The 16,371-nt window shown below is 45.7% G+C and overlaps 2 long non-coding RNA genes across 3 annotated transcripts; both read left to right on the top strand.

Annotated features, from left to right (window-relative positions):
- The first annotated feature begins 829 nt into the window (after positions 1-829).
- Positions 830-2,483, top strand: LOC145220160 (uncharacterized). Its single transcript, XR_013858015.1, has 2 exons — positions 830-983; positions 1,497-2,483. It is a non-coding gene; the product is annotated as an uncharacterized LOC145220160 (long non-coding RNA).
- Positions 2,484-4,073: 1,590 nt separating this feature from the next.
- LOC145220159 (uncharacterized) lies at positions 4,074-6,708 on the top strand. Of its 2 annotated transcripts, XR_013858014.1 has the most exons (5): positions 4,074-4,267; positions 4,453-4,542; positions 4,817-4,901; positions 5,053-5,163; positions 5,723-6,708. It is a non-coding gene; the product is annotated as an uncharacterized LOC145220159 (long non-coding RNA). The 2 variants fall into 2 exon arrangements; XR_013858013.1 differs by having other exon boundaries at positions 4,074-4,542.
- Positions 6,709-16,371: the final 9,663 nt, after the last annotated feature.

Here is a 16,371-nt window from a genome sequence, read left to right as displayed (position 1 = left end):
TACATGCATTGCTTGTAAGAGACGACCTATACAATTTTAACAGTCGCATCACCAGATTTTAAATGGGATTGTAGCAAGACCAAATCTTGGCGCACCTAGAAAAATCGCCTCGCGGGCTAAGTTTTGAAAGGCGGCGCTAGGACATGTAAACTATGTGGCCCGCGCGAATTATTTTTAGACTTATCCGGCCCGCAGTCAAAAAAGTTTGGTGACCCCTGACGTATACGATTGCGGTTCACAATAACTGTACGACAGGTCCAGTTCTGAGCACCCTTTAGTTAGTCTGAAAAAGTTGAAAATAATAAAATCGAATTATGCAGCGGATTAAGGTTGCTGTCCTTCACTTCAACTTGAAAAGGGTATTTTTATTTGAGCCAAAAAATTAGAGCCAGAATTTGTGTAAAGTATGACTAAGTTTCGACATTTACTTTTGTCATCATCAGGTCGTCAGAGTACATCAGGTATTTTCATGTATGTATGAAAAAAAATGCCTGTTTAAAAAAGGGGTATTTTATCTTTGTACGAATAAAAACTTCCGAAGCTGAAAAAAACAAACAAATAAAGGATTACAAAAGTTGTGTGGTAGACTGTCTTACCTTTACCAAAGTTATTACAAACCAGCAAATCTTGCCTTCAACCAGCGGTGAATTTATGAACAGTTAGCTATGATTTTGAGTAACCGGAAAATAAGCCTTTGAAATATGGAATGGAAAAACAGACAAACATTAAATACAGCATTTATACAATAATTGAGCAATGTGCAAATTTGTGAAAAAATATAATGTTATATTATGTATATAATGTATATAAAAAATTAGGCTTACTTTTTTGCACTGGTAAAACAAATATCGATTTAAAAATATTCGATTATTTTTTTGTGTGTAATTACGTCACACAACCTTACCTTCGAACTGCTTCGGTCATTTGCACCAGTCACTTGTGCCAGACGGAGGTCAATCACAGTGCACCGATCAGCGTTAGAGGTGAGTTCTTTCTGTTGTTTATTTGTTTTGTGATTTGTGACAGCACTTTTGTACTTAGTTTCGTATTGTTACATACAAGGATAATTACTGTCCCTAAGGTAACATTTTTATATCAATGTTAAATATTGTTGGGTTTAGAAATCTATTTGTGTGGTTGAAATTGTTCACAATTTGTGCTGCTATATTTACAAAACGGGTTGAAAGTATATGAGACCCTTTACTTCATTTACCTTATTTAACCACTTTTTCAATACTATTGGACTTGTCTGGCAGTTTAACACAGCTAATCATGTCCATGCGCTTTACTTGCCGTTAAAACGGCGCTTTTTGCGAAAGGCGCTTCTCGCGTGCTTAATGCAGATGTAGTTCCTGTATGTTAGTCCGGTTACAACGAATGTTTGGGTCAAAATTTCAACAGTAACGTTAAAACACTTTGTCACCAATTTTGAAATGCATTATTTCAATTAACAATAAAACTGGTACTTTTTATTAACATTTACAATTTTATTTCAGGCGTGACACGTCAATTTGGTCATCGTATATCGTCGTTTCAACCACGAGCGGACCACCGACTTTACTTCTATTTTTCCGTTAGTATATCCCGAGTCTGTTGTGCGTCAACCAGGATTGCGGAATTGCTTAGGCCCTAACTTAGGCTAACTTGCGGCGCATAGGGTGAGTGACCTTCTTCTTGTCAATGGAAGACAAGGGAAGGCCCAAGTCAGTAGGAGTGTCACTACTGTAGCTAGTTGGCGCTAGGGCTAGAAATACGGTGACACTCTATAAATAGGGTTTAGGATAGGTAACATAGGTGGGGTACGTTTGGGATTCGCGCGCCACGTAGGGTCTTTAGCTTAGATCGATTTCTAGCTAGGTGTGGCGCGTTGTTAAATGGCTTTAGTTAAAATAAGGTGCGCATAGAAACACGGCCTGGGCATGGCCTCCACCGCATTGCATTGGCCGCGGTGCAGGCGGGACCAAGTACGGACACCGTTACTTTCAATGAAGGCCCAGGCTCTTGGGCCAGAGGAGGCCGACATAGCATTCTGCCCGAAAAGTTCCGCGATCCACCCTGGTAGGGCGTAAACTGTTGTTAAATTTCCCAGCCCTGCGCTTGCGTAATTCAGTTGGGTCCTTACGGGGGGACTCGGAGGGCAAGGGACAATGACGCGTTGTGGTTGAGTTATACGTTGTAAATGTCACTGTCCCTTTTAAACAAAAACGGTTGCGCCTGTATTAACTGTAACAATTAGGGATATTGTGGATTTCGGGCATTGACCAGCTTTTTATGTCCATTGTTTGTGCATCCGGGTCTTTTCTTACTTCCATATGAAGCAGCTGAGACTTTGGGTGTCTAACAATGTGATGCTAAATGTTCATTGTTCCTATTTGGGAATTTTCAAATTTGTGATAATATACAGTGCTAACAAACTAAAACGCCTTTTTTAATTTTTGCTGGTCATGTCCTTTTTTATTCTTTCGTGGATTTAGGCTAACTTATTTATATTATCTATCGATTCCGCACTCTCTGGTTGACTCAACCGCCTTTCATTAACGGGCATAGTTTCATCACATTGCCCGACAATGTCTGGTAGTTGAAAAACACGGCAGACTCACTTTCTACTTTTCTTAGGCTAAGATGCGACGGTTGTATGCAGGTTAGCAACAGGCAGAAATTTATTTATATTGTCGAGGAAAGATGTGTTTTTGTGTTTTTTTCTTCGGCGGCGGCAGGGACGATGGCGATTCCACTTTATATTTTACAGATAACGCGGTGGGAAAGCCCGAAGCAGACGAACGCAAAACAGTCTTTTCTATTTACTTTGCCATATTTTCTTAAGTCAAGACAATCTATAAATTTCTCAATTTGGCTAAAGCTATTTTTTTTACTGAAATGCAATAGTTATTCAAATTGTTATAACCGATAAAACTATGTTTTGTTATTCTGCCGTTTTCCCTTTTTCACCAACAGAATCGTCTTCACAATCTTTTCTGTCCTTTTAACTCTGTATTAGTTAGACCAGTTCTTGGGGGGTGTTGTGCCTTTTTACATCAGTCGGTCAGGATAATGTTTGTTTGTATGTGTTTTGTTTTATCACTTGTCGCTCGCTTAACCACGTGGATCACCATCGTTAGTTTTCGGTGCGAAAATGTAACTTGAAATGAGTTAGTTGTACAGTTATGTCAGGCTGGCAGCGTTCTCCAACTGGAATTGTGTATTATATACATATTAGGCTATTTGTAGAGTAATTTGTGTTTTGTGTAATAACATTTATAACGTGTGGATTTATTTTACTAATCTTTTTGTTTTTTGCAGGTTTCTTTTATGTGGCTGTGTTTCTTTCATAAAAAAACATTATTTTCAAAAGTATGAAATGAGAACTTTCAAAACCATACAGAGAAAAATGTTGAGTGTTGAAAAATTTTCATGCCAGGTATTTTGGAAACAATATTTCATGCCAGGTATTTTGGAAACAATATTTTTTTTTAATTTTACAATTCTAATTATATTGTTATTTGGTTTCTCCACAGGTTACAATTATTTTTGTTTTCACAGGTTGTAGGTGTAGTCTTTCATTTGTATTTAGTTCAATTTTTATGTTTCCACAGGTTTTAGGTAGGCCTAAACGTTTTTTTCAGGTGTTAAATTTGTTTTTTATATTCAACAGGTTTCAACAAGTTTGTGTTTTTATGACTTTTAAAGAATTTTCACAGGTTGTAGGATAAATTTCATGCTTTCTATAAGATTTTTAGGCCATTTTTGTTTTCACAGACCTTCTTTTACAGACCATTTTTTCAATTTCTTTTTATTTCTCTTCATTTTATTTTTACAGGTGTTCAGGGTATTTTAAATATGTCTACAGGATGTAGGAAATTTTTGTAAATTTAAGGGATGTATTTTTAATGTTTTTTACAGGTTTTAGATAACCTTTTTATTTTGACAGGTTGTAGGGGTGTTTTTAATGATTTTACAGGATTTTCTTAAACTGTATATTTTTTCAGGAGGTTGGAACTAATATGTTTGTTTTTTCAGATTATTAGGGGTTTTATTACGTTTTTACAGATTGTAGGATTTGGTAACATTTTTTAAGGTTTCACAGGTGGTAGCACTATATATCTCTTTATTTTTATGTATTGTATGTTTTCATACAGTAGTATAGTGAAGTTGTTTTTTTGATGATGTCCAGTTTTGGGAGTTCACTAAGTTCTGCAGCTATAGTTGTCGTTCTTTTTCGTAAAACTGGCGCTAAAATTATGGACGAAATACATAATACCACAAAACCGTATAAGGTCTGTTTTCATGTCACAACCGAAAACCAGTTTAGTAACGATTAGTGTGGTAAATCCGCTAAAACTGTTAACCGTCCGAAAATCGTTAGCAAACCCTCAAATCCACAACAATATCCCCCCCCCGGAGTTTTAAGTTGTGTTCGCTGGTTTTGTTCACCTTGTTGGTAATTCGTTTCAGATGTTACATGGATTCGTCGTGATCTCGTTTTGTGCAAATCGCCACCATTAGCAACTATCTACAATCGGATGAAGGCCAGACAAGCATCAGGTAGCTAACATTTTTAAACACACTAATCTACGCATTTCTTTTAAAATTACATTATTGCACTTTTCGTGTTTCCACACTGATTATATATGAAAATTTCAAGCCCAAAAGTCCAATTTAGTTTACCCTTAGATAGATACCCACTTTGTGGTTAGGATATAAAAAGCTGCTCTTTGCACACGCAAATAAGCTTACAACAATCTTTTCTTATTGCAATAAGTTTATTTTTCTGATTCCTTGTTGGCATTTCGTTTAACTTGTTTGCAATTCGTTTCAGATGTTACATGGAGTTACCGTGATGTAGTCTCGTGCAAACCGTCCACAATCAGCAGCTAACCTGGTGTGGATCCTGCAAGTTTCAGGTAGCTTACATTATAAAACACACAAATATATTCTTTTAAAAATTCCGCCATTACATTTTTCATGTTCTCACTCTGCTTAAATCTGTAAAATTCAACCCCCAAAATCCAACACCGCTTTAACGCCTAATCGCATGTTCAATTATTTTTGAAGTGCCGTGAAACCAACAACGACGGATTGCTCCGTGTCATACGTGACTGTACTACCAGCTGCCGCCCACGGTTAACGAAAGCCAAAAAACATAAAATCAACACATCCCTAAAGGTGAGAAAAACAATTTTAATTGTTAAACAGTAAACAACTAGATCTAGAAAACTAAATATGCTTGTGGCCTTGTTTGAAAACAATTTATTAAATGTTTACGTATGCTTTAGCTTATTTTTTCCAAGTTGGTTTAGTTTCCTTGAAAAAAAAACACCATGTCATAGTTAAACGGATTTTTTCATCACCGGAACTTAATGCGTTTCGTGTATTTTAAACAGCAATATTTTGAATCCCTTTCTTACCACAATCCTTATTTATTTTCCTAAAAGATATTGCCTAATTAATAAACATTAAAGCTAAATACTTCTGCGATTCATGGATATTAAATGACGACTGCAATAAGTACTTGAACAAAACTTAAAATCTGATTGTAAATTAAATCATATTCCCCAAAAAATAAGTTATATAGGGTTGATAAAGGTGTTGGTATGAAAAGATTATCAACTGAAAACACAATGTTTACTTCCTGCGTTTAGAAAGTCGACTACATCTACCTGCAGCTTGTCTTTAAAAAAATGATCTAAGATTTACAACATCGTTTTATATGTTTGTTTTGAAGATGGAAATCATTCACCAAAATTCGACCATCACTTCGAAACAATTCAGACATCGATCACCTAAAAGCTACAGTCACAAAGCAGCATGAAGCTATCTAGTCTAGTGTTATGGATTGAAACAACACGAATTTTTATATTCCGGCGGTTCAACAAACAATATGACCAAGCAAACGACAAGAGAAAAGAGCAACAGGATAGCTGTACTGAAACACTTTTTCCATGCGACATGCAAAATGCATTTTGGAGTGTAGCGTTATTCGGAGCAGAAATTGACAGTATAACGGAGTGAAAATTATCATTACTCGGTTTTATTGTGAGTAGTTATAACAGCGTAGTTATGTGAACATGACTCGATGCTATTATATAACCGCCTAGTTTTTGTAAACTTGCGTGTAAAATTTTACTTGCCAAATCATCCGTTTATGTTGCACTAGACTTTAAGCAGTATAGCTACAGCTACGACCAAACAACCGCATGTTTTTTATTTTGAATTCTTTTTTGCAAATGTGTACCCCAGTTTCATTCGTTGATTTCACAACCCACAGCGGAGCGTTTTGCAAATTAATGGCATCTAACATGTTTGTAGGCAAATATGATAGCAGGCTCTTTTTGAAAATAATTCTATATATGTTTGGTGGGAATGTGTTTGACATACAATTGGTACATGTTGCTTTTGTGTGTTTATCATATGTTTGATTTGTGTTTATCAGATGTTTGAGATGTTTTATCATATGCTTGAATTGCAACACCCTTAACACCCTAAAACTAAGAACAAAGTGCTATACTCGGCAATTTTTTCAGTATTTAAGAAATTGGAATTTAAGAACGTTTTTTATAAATAATCATTACAAACGCTTGCAGTATTCATTTTATAACAGCAGGTGCAATGCCCAAAAAATCGAACTAAACAACTTCAAATAACTTACAAGACTCATAAACGCTTCAGTGTTTCGTGGAATAAATGTAGAAAAATAATTAACTTCGTTAAATACTGTGGAAATATAGGAGTAGCAACGAAAGAGCAGAATAAGAGTTATCGCAATTACATAATAGTTTGACCTGATGTTTGCCGGATGTTGATTGTCGGGCAACGGTTGCCTAGTCTCCGCCAGACAATTCTAGTAACATAAAACCTAAAATCAGACGAAGTTTGCTGAATACCGTTAGCTGCCGCAAAGAACATTTGCGAATGTTTAAAAGCTGGTTGTGTGAAAATGTTGGCGGCTATTAGGGTTGGGGATGTCGGTTTATGATAAGAATAATAACCAGAAAACTTTATAAATTCATAAACTTAGTTCCTGCCGATCAATTCGGTTTCTTAGCCAATTCCAGTATCACTGCTGAGTGAAATAACTGTGCTCGTTACGACATCTATCGGTAATTGGCAAATTATGTCTGTTGAGAATTCTCATGCCAGTAGCTTAACTGTTTCTGCCATCATTTCACACGAATGTAACCAGCACGTGACTGCTAACCATTCAACCATGTCATACCATGCAACTTCGCAATTGCAATGCTGTGTGGGGTCACCACAAACGATCAAAAATTAAATCCGGTTTGGCAATGCATCAACTTGCCGGTTTATTGCGCTCGTCATGCCCTTGAATAGGCGCAAGAGCAGCAAAAGGTGCGACGTAGCGCGTCAATTCGAGCGACCAAGTTCCCTCTAGCAGTCTTGTGATGGGCGAACTGCGAGACAAGCACCAGACCCATCCTTTACCACACATCTATGTCGCTCACGTGATTGCCAACTATTCGACCATGTCAAACGTTGGAAACGTGATTGCATTGCAACGTACCCCCAAACAGGAAACCCACAAACGGAAGTTGGGTGCATCTATTGAAAGAGCCCGAATTTTTGGGCTCGATTGAAGCTCGTTCTGGGTATTTCGACACACGGAACGTCGGCTCGTTCCCAGCTTCGTCACAGGTGACCTCAGAGCTCGGAAATAGGTTTCCGGAAATAGGCACCACTGGTTTCCCGAGCAACGGCCGCGACAGTCTGTTTCGGCGGTAGCAATGGGGGACAAGTCGAGTTGGCTTCTGTTTGCAGCGCCGGCCTCTCGGCTTGCTCGAGAGGATCTGTGCTGGGCCTTGTGCTCGGCAACGCTCCTCCTTCAGTCACGGTATTGACGTTGCTCCGCCCACTTGCTGCTGCTGCCGCCGCTTCTGTGATCCGAAAAACAAAATTATTTAGTACGTAAGGTAGTAGTAGGATGATCAATGAAAGTGACAAAAGAAAAAAGAGCACAAAGCCCCTTTTTAACCGAGCCCGCCCAAAGTAGCCAGCCATTGCGGGAGCAAATGCGTCCCGCTAGGCGGCTTCTTGAGCAAGAGAGGGAAGCAATGCTGGAGCACGAAGCCCCAGCACTGCGCCCTCCCTCATCCAAGAGGAGCGGAGCTGGTCCATAGCTTTTTAGGAGGCGATGGTACTTGCGCAACGGAAGCTTTTCACAACACCACAAAGCAAAGTGCTGAAGCACCCGCTAAGCAGTGACGTGTCGAGCTCCGAAGCAGCAAGACTTCACCTCCCAAAGCTTATTGAAAAGGAGAAATTAGCCCTTTTCAATGCTGCAAACCAACTTCTGTTTGTGGTTTGTGGGAATGTGCTGCAGTTGTTCGTACAGACAACGTTTTGTCACGTGAGAAAATGCATGGAAATAAAAGCACGCCCAGCGACGTGGCATAAGGCGGTAACACAGCGACGAGATGTCGCAATTGCGAAGGCGAGCGCTCCTGCACGCCCAACGCAAAGCCCTCACCACAACTAGACATCGTCTCCACACGACCGTCCAGCGGGCAATAGGCTGTTCGTTTTCCGGCGTCAGCATAAGTTTAAGGCGACTTATAAAGCACAAGTCGCAACCAACGACGCCCAACAAACAGTAAGTTGCTCGGGTGTATGCGCTCAGGTTGGGCGGGAAACACGGGTGGAAACATCGGCCAAACGTCGGCGACCGCCTACTACCACGACATTTTGTGTTTGTGGGTTCACCACAAACGCTCGAAAATGGAGTTGGGCGTTGCAATGATATCGACTCCCTGGTCATTGGCGAGTCGCCTGCTCCAGAAACGCGTGGCGGCAAGCAGGACAAGTGACGGAGTGGGTCGACTCGAGCGACTAAGTTCCGTCCAGCAGTCTTGCGACGAGCGACCTGCTAACACAGTGTGCGCTTCGACTTGGGGAATTCCCGCGCCGAAGCAGCCACTCGCTGCATCCGGTGTCGCAACCATTTGTTGGTCACGTGACTGAGAACTATTCAACCGTGTCAACGTTGCGACCACGTGATTGCATGCAAATGAGTCTACCGAAAAGAAAACCACAAACAGAAAATTTGAACATGTATTGAAATAGCCCAAGTTTTAGTGTTTGAGTGAAGCTCGTTCTGGTTGTTTCGGCAACTGGGACGTCGGCTAGTCCCCAGCTCCGTCAGAGGTGACGTCAGAGCTCGGGAATCGGCTTCACAGCCGGTTTCCCGAGCAACGACGGCATTCTGTTTCGGCAGCAACTGGGACGAGTCGAGTTGGCTTCTGTTTGCAGCGCCGGCCTCTCGGCTTGCTCGAGAGGATCTGTGCTGGGCCTTGTGCTCGGTACCGCTCCTCCTCTCTTGTAGCAAGTCGCGGTGTTGACGTTGCTCGAGCCCACGTGACCGTGGGGATAAACTAAACCATCACGCATACGACTACTCTCGCCCACTTGCTGCTGCTGCCGCCGCTGCTGTGATCCGAAGAAAAATAAAATCGGAACTAGTAGTGTATTTTTTAGTACGGGTAGACAATGAAAATGACAAATGAAAAAAGAGCACAAAGCTTCTTTTTAACCGAGCCCGCCCAAAGTAGCCAGCTGCGTCCCGCTAGGCGGCTTCTTGAGCAAGAGAGGGAAGCAATGCTGGAGCACGAAGCCCCAGCACTGCGCCCTCCCTCATCCAAGAGGAGCGGAGCTGGTCCATAGCTTTTTAGGAGGCGATGGTACTTGCGCAACGGAAGCTTTTCACAACACCACAAAGCAAAGTGCTGAAGCACCCGCTAAGCAGTGACGTGTCGAGCTCCGAAGCAGCAAGACTTCACCTCCCAAAGCTTATTGAAAAGGAGACATTAGCCCTTTTCAATGCTGCAAACCAACTTCTGTTTGTGGTTTGTGGGAATGTGCTGCAGTTGTTCGTACAGACAACGTTTTGTCACGTGAGAAAATGCATGGAAATAAAAGCACGCCCAGCGATGTGGCATAAGGCGGTAACACAGCGACGAGATGTCGCAATTGCGAAGGCGAGCGCTCCTGCACGCCCAACGCAAAGCCCTCACCACAACTAGACATCGTCTCCACACGACCGTCCAGCGGGCAATAGGCTGTTCGTTTTCCCGCGTCAGCATAAGTTTAAGGCGACTTAAAACGCACAAGTCGCAACCAACGACGCCCAACAAACAGTAAGTTGCTCGGGTGTATGCGCTTAGGTTGGGCGGGAAACACGGGTGGAAACATCGGCCAAACGTCGGCGACCGCCTACTACCACGACATTTTGTGTTTGTGGGTTCACCACAAACGCTCGAAAATGGAGTTGGGCGTTGCAATGATATCGACTCCCTGGTCATTGGCGAGTCGCCTGCTCCAGAAACGCGTGGCGGCAAGCAGGACAAGTGACGGAGTGGGTCGACTCGAGCGACTAAGTTCCGTCCAGCTGTCTTGCGTCGAGCGACCTGTTAACACAGTGTGCGCTTCGACTTGGGGAATTCCCGCGCCGAAGCAGCCACTCGCTGCATCCGATGTCGCAACCATTTGTTGGTCACGTGACTGAGAACTATTCAACCGTGTCAACGTTGCGACCACGTGATTGCATGCAAATGAGTCTACCGAAAAGAAAACCACAAACAGAAAAATTAAACATGTATTGAAATAGCCCAAGTTTTAGTGTTTGAGTGAAGCTCGTTCTGGTTGTTTCGGCAACTGGGACGTCGGCTAGTCCCCAGCTCCGTCAGAGGTGACGTCAGAGCTCGGGAATCGGCTTCACAGCCGGTTTCCCGAGCAACGACGGCATTCTGTTTCAGCAGCAACGGGGACGAGTCGAGTTGGCTTCTGTTTGCAGCGCCGGCCTCTCGGCTTGCTCGAGGGGATCTGTGCTGGGCCTTGTGCTCGGTACCGCTCCTCCTCTCTTGTAGCAAGTCGCGGTGTTGACGTTGCTCGAGCCCACGTGACCGTGGGGATAAACTAAACCACTTTTTGTCCGCCCACTTGCTGCGCTGTTGCTGCTGCTGCTGCCGCCGCTTCTGTGATCCGAAGAAAAATAGTGTATTTTTAGTACGGGTAGTAGACAATGAAAATGACAAATGAAAAAAGAGCACAAAGCCCCTTTTTAACCGAGCCCGCCCAAAGTAGCCAGCCATTGCGGGAGCAAATGCGTCCCGCTAGGCGGCTTCTTGAGCAAGAGAGGGAAGCAATGCTGGAGCACGAAGCCCCAGCACTGCGCCCTCCCTCATCCAAGAGGAGCGGAGCTGGTCCATAGCTTTTTAGGAGGCGATGGTACTTGCGCAACGGAAGCTTTTCACAACACCACAAAGCAAAGTGCTGAAGCACCCGCTAAGCAGTGACGTGTCGAGCTCCGAAGCAGCAAGACTTCACCTCCCAAAGCTTATTGAAAAGGAGAGATTAGCCCTTTTCAATGCTGCAAACCAACTTCTGTTTGTGGTTTGTGGGAATGTGCTGCAGTTGTTCGTACAGACAACGTTTTGTCACGTGAGAAAATGCATGGAAATAAAAGCACGCCCAGCGACGTGGCATAAGGCGGTAACACAGCGACGAGATGTCGCAATTGCGAAGGCGAGCGCTCCTGCACGCCCAACGCAAAGCCCTCACCACAACTAGACATCGTCTCCACACGACCGTCCAGCGGGCAATAAGCTGTTCGTTTTCCGGCGTCATAAGTTTAAGGCGACTTATAAAGCACATGTCGCAACCAACGACGCCCAACAAACAGTAAGTTGCTCGGGTGTATGCGCTCAGGTTGGGCGGGAAACACGGGTGGAAACATCGGCCAAACGTCGGCGACCGCCTACTACCACGACATTTTGTGTTTGTGGGTTCACCACAAACGCTCGAAAATGGAGTTGGGCGTTGCAATGATATCGACTCCCTGGTCATTGGCGAGTCGCCTGCTCCAGAAACGCGTGGCGGCAAGCAGGACAAGTGACGGAGTGGGTCGACTCGAGCGACTAAGTTCCGTCCAGCAGTCTTGCGACGAGCGACCTGCTAACACAGTGTGCGCTTCGACTTGGGGAATTCCCGCGCCGAAGCAGCCACTCGCTGCATCCGGTGTCGCAACCATTTGTTGGTCACGTGACTGAGAACTATTCAACCGTGTCAACGTTGCGACCACGTGATTGCATGCAAATGAATCTACCGAAAAGAAAACCACAAACAGAAAATTTGAACATGTATTGAAATAGCCCAAGTTTTAGTGTTTGAGTGAAGCTCGTTCTGGTTGTTTCGGCAACTGGGACGTCGGCTAGTCCCCAGCTCCGTCAGAGGTGACGTCAGAGCTCGGGAATCGGCTTCACAGCCGGTTTCCCGGGCAACGACGGCATTCTGTTTCGGCAGCAACTGGGACGAGTCGAGTTGGCTTCTGTTTGCAGCGCCGGCCTCTCGGCTTGCTCGAGAGGATCTGTGCTGGGCCTTGTGCTCGGTACCGCTCCTCCTCTCTTGTAGCAAGTCGCGGTGTTGACGTTGCTCGAGCCCACGTGACCGTGGGGATAAACTAAACCATCACGCATACGACTACTCTCGCCCACTTGCTGCTGCTGCCGCCGCTGCTGTGATCCGAAGAAAAATAAAATCGGAACTAGTAGTGTATTTTTTAGTACGGGTAGACAATGAAAATGACAAATGAAAAAAGAGCACAAAGCCCCTTTTTAACCGAGCCCGCCCAAAGTAGCCAGCTGCGTCCCGCTAGGCGGCTTCTTGAGCAAGAGAGGGAAGCAATGCTGGAGCACGAAGCCCCAGCACTGCGCCCTCCCTCATCCAAGAGGAGCGGAGCTGGTCCATAGCTTTTTAGGAGGCGATGGTACTTGCGCAACGGAAGCTTTTCACAACACCACAAAGCAAAGTGCTGAAGCACCCGCTAAGCAGTGACGTGTCGAGCTCCGAAGCAGCAAGACTTCACCTCCCAAAGCTTATTGAAAAGGAGACATTAGCCCTTTTCAATGCTGCAAACCAACTTCTGTTTGTGGTTTGTGGGAATGTGCTGCAGTTGTTCGTACAGACAACGTTTTGTCACGTGAGAAAATGCATGGAAATAAAAGCACGCCCAGCGATGTGGCATAAGGCGGTAACACAGCGACGAGATGTCGCAATTGCGAAGGCGAGCGCTCCTGCACGCCCAACGCAAAGCCCTCACCACAACTAGACATCGTCTCCACACGACCGTCCAGCGGGCAATAGGCTGTTCGTTTTCCCGCGTCAGCATAAGTTTAAGGCGACTTAAAACGCACAAGTCGCAACCAACGACGCCCAACAAACAGTAAGTTGCTCGGGTGTATGCGCTCAGGTTGGGCGGGAAACACGGGTGGAAACATCGGCCAAACGTCGGCGACCGCCTACTACCACGACATTTTGTGTTTGTGGGTTCACCACAAACGCTCGAAAATGGAGTTGGGCGTTGCAATGATATCGACTCCCTGGTCATTGGCGAGTCGCCTGCTCCAGAAACGCGTGGCGGCAAGCAGGACAAGTGACGGAGTGGGTCGACTCGAGCGACTAAGTTCCGTCCAGCTGTCTTGCGTCGAGCGACCTGTTAACACAGTGTGCGCTTCGACTTGGGGAATTCCCGCGCCGAAGCAGCCACTCGCTGCATCCGATGTCGCAACCATTTGTTGGTCACGTGACTGAGAACTATTCAACCGTGTCAACGTTGCGACCACGTGATTGCATGCAAATGAGTCTACCGAAAAGAAAACCACAAACAGAAAAATTAAACATGTATTGAAATAGCCCAAGTTTTAGTGTTTGAGTGAAGCTCGTTCTGGTTGTTTCGGCAACTGGGACGTCGGCTAGTCCCCAGCTCCGTCAGAGGTGACGTCAGAGCTCGGGAATCGGCTTCACAGCCGGTTTCCCGAGCAACGACGGCATTCTGTTTCAGCAGCAACGGGGACGAGTCGAGTTGGCTTCTGTTTGCAGCGCCGGCCTCTCGGCTTGCTCGAGGGGATCTGTGCTGGGCCTTGTGCTCGGTACCGCTCCTCCTCTCTTGTAGCAAGTCGCGGTGTTGACGTTGCTCGAGCCCACGTGACCGTGGGGATAAACTAAACCATCACGCATACGACTACTCTCGCCCACTTGCTGCTGCTGCCGCCGCTGCTGTGATCCGAAGAAAAATAAAATCGGAACTAGTAGTGTATTTTTTAGTACGGGTAGTAGACAATGAAAATGACAAATGAAAAAAGAGCACAAAGCCCCTTTTTAACCGAGCCCGCCCAAAGTAGCCAGCCATTGCGGGAGCAAATGCGTCCCGCTAGGCGGCTTCTTGAGCAAGAGAGGGAAGCAATGCTGGAGCACGAAGCCCCAGCACTGCGCCCTCCCTCATCCAAGAGGAGCGGAGCTGGTCCATAGCTTTTTAGGAGGCGATGGTACTTGCGCAACGGAAGCTTTTCACAACACCACAAAGCAAAGTGCTGAAGCACCCGCTAAGCAGTGACGTGTCGAGCTCCGAAGCAGCAAGACTTCACCTTCCAAAGCTTATTGAAAAGGAGAAATTAGCCCTTTTCAATGCTGCAAACCAACTTCTGTTTGTGGTTTGTGGAAATGTGCTGCAGTTGTTCGTACAGACAACGTTTTGTCACGTGAGCAAATGCATGGAAATAAAAGCACGCCCAGCGACGTGGCATAAGGCGGTAACACAGCGACGAGATGTCGCAATTGCGAAGGCGAGCGCTCCTGCACGCCCAACGCAAAGCCCTCACCACAACTAGACATCGTCTCCACATGACCGTCCAGCGGGCAATAGGCTGTTCGTTTTCCGGCGTCATAAGTTTAAGGCGACTTATAAAGCACAAGTCGCAACCAACGACGCCCAACAAACAGTAAGTTGCTCGGGTGTATGCGCTCAGGTTGGGCGGGAAACACGGGTGGAAACATCGGCCAAACGTCGGCGACCGCCTACTACCACGACATTTTGTGTTTGTGGGTTCACCACAAACGCTCGAAAATGGAGTTGGGCGTTGCAATGATATGACTCCCTGGTCATTGGCGAGTCGCCTGCTCCAGAAACGCGTGGCGGCAAGCAGGACAAGTGACGGAGTGGGTCGACCCGAGCGACTAAGTTCCGTCCAGCAGTCTTGCGTCGAGCGACCTGTTAACACAGTGTGCGCTTCGACTTGGGGAATTCCCGCGCCGAAGCAGCCACTCGCTGCATCCGATGTCGCAACCATTTGTTGGTCACGTGACTGAGAACTATTCAACCGTGTCAACGTTGCGACCACGTGATTGCATGCAAATGAGTCTACCGAAAAGAAAACCACAAACAGAAAAATTAAACATGTATTGAAATAGCCCAAGTTTTAGTGTTTGAGTGAAGCTCGTTCTGGTTGTTTCGGCGACTGGGACGTCGGCTCGTTCCCAGCTCCGTCAGAGGTGACGTCAGAGCTCGGGAATCGGCTTCACAGCCGGTTTCCCGAGCAACGACGGCATTCTGTTTCGGCAGCAACGGGGACGAGTCGAGTTGGCTTCTGTTTGCAGCGCCGGCCTCTCGGCTTGCTCGAGAGGATCTGTGCTGGGCCTTGTGCTCGGTACCGCTCCTCCTCTCTTGTAGCAAGTCGCGGTGTTGACGTTGCTCGAGCCCACGTGACCGTGGGGATAAACTAAACCACTTTTTGTCCGCCCACTTGCTGCGCTGTTGCTGCTGCTGCTGCCGCCGCTTCTGTGATCCGAAGAAAAATAGTGTATTTTTAGTACGGGTAGTAGACAATGAAAATGACAAATGAAAAAAGAGCACAAAGCCCCTTTTTAACCGAGCCCGCCCAAAGTAGCCAGCCATTGCGGGAGCAAATGCGTCCCGCTAGGCGGCTTCTTGAGCAAGAGAGGGAAGCAATGCTGGAGCACGAAGCCCCAGCACTGCGCCCTCCCTCATCCAAGAGGAGCGGAGCTGGTCCATAGCTTTTTAGGAGGCGATGGTACTTGCGCAACGGAAGCTTTTCACAACACCACAAAGCAAAGTGCTGAAGCACCCGCTAAGCAGTGACGTGTCGAGCTCCGAAGCAGCAAGACTTCACCTCCCAAAGCTTATTGAAAAGGAGAGATTAGCCCTTTTCAATGCTGCAAACCAACTTCTGTTTGTGGTTTGTGGGGATGTGCTGCAGTTGTTCGTACAGACAACGTTTTGTCACGTGAGCAAATGCATGGAAATAAAAGCACGCCCAGCGACGTGGCATAAGGCGGTAACGCAGCGACGAGATGTCGCAATTGCGAAGGCGAGCGCTCCTGCACGCCCAGCGCTAAGCCCTCACCACAACTAGACATCGTCTCCACACGACCGTCCAGCGGGCAATAGGCTGTTCGTTTTCCGGCGTCATAAGTTTAAGCCGACTTGTAAAGCACAAGTCGCAACCAACGACGCCCAACAAACAGTAAGTTGCTCGGGTGTATGCGCTCAGGTTGGGCGGGAAACACGGG

Source organism: Phallusia mammillata, chromosome 3 (assembly GCF_965637545.1).
Source record: "Phallusia mammillata chromosome 3, kaPhaMamm4.hap1.1, whole genome shotgun sequence".
NCBI lineage: Eukaryota > Metazoa > Chordata > Ascidiacea > Phlebobranchia > Ascidiidae > Phallusia > Phallusia mammillata.
This window is presented reverse-complemented; position numbering and strand designations above follow the sequence as displayed.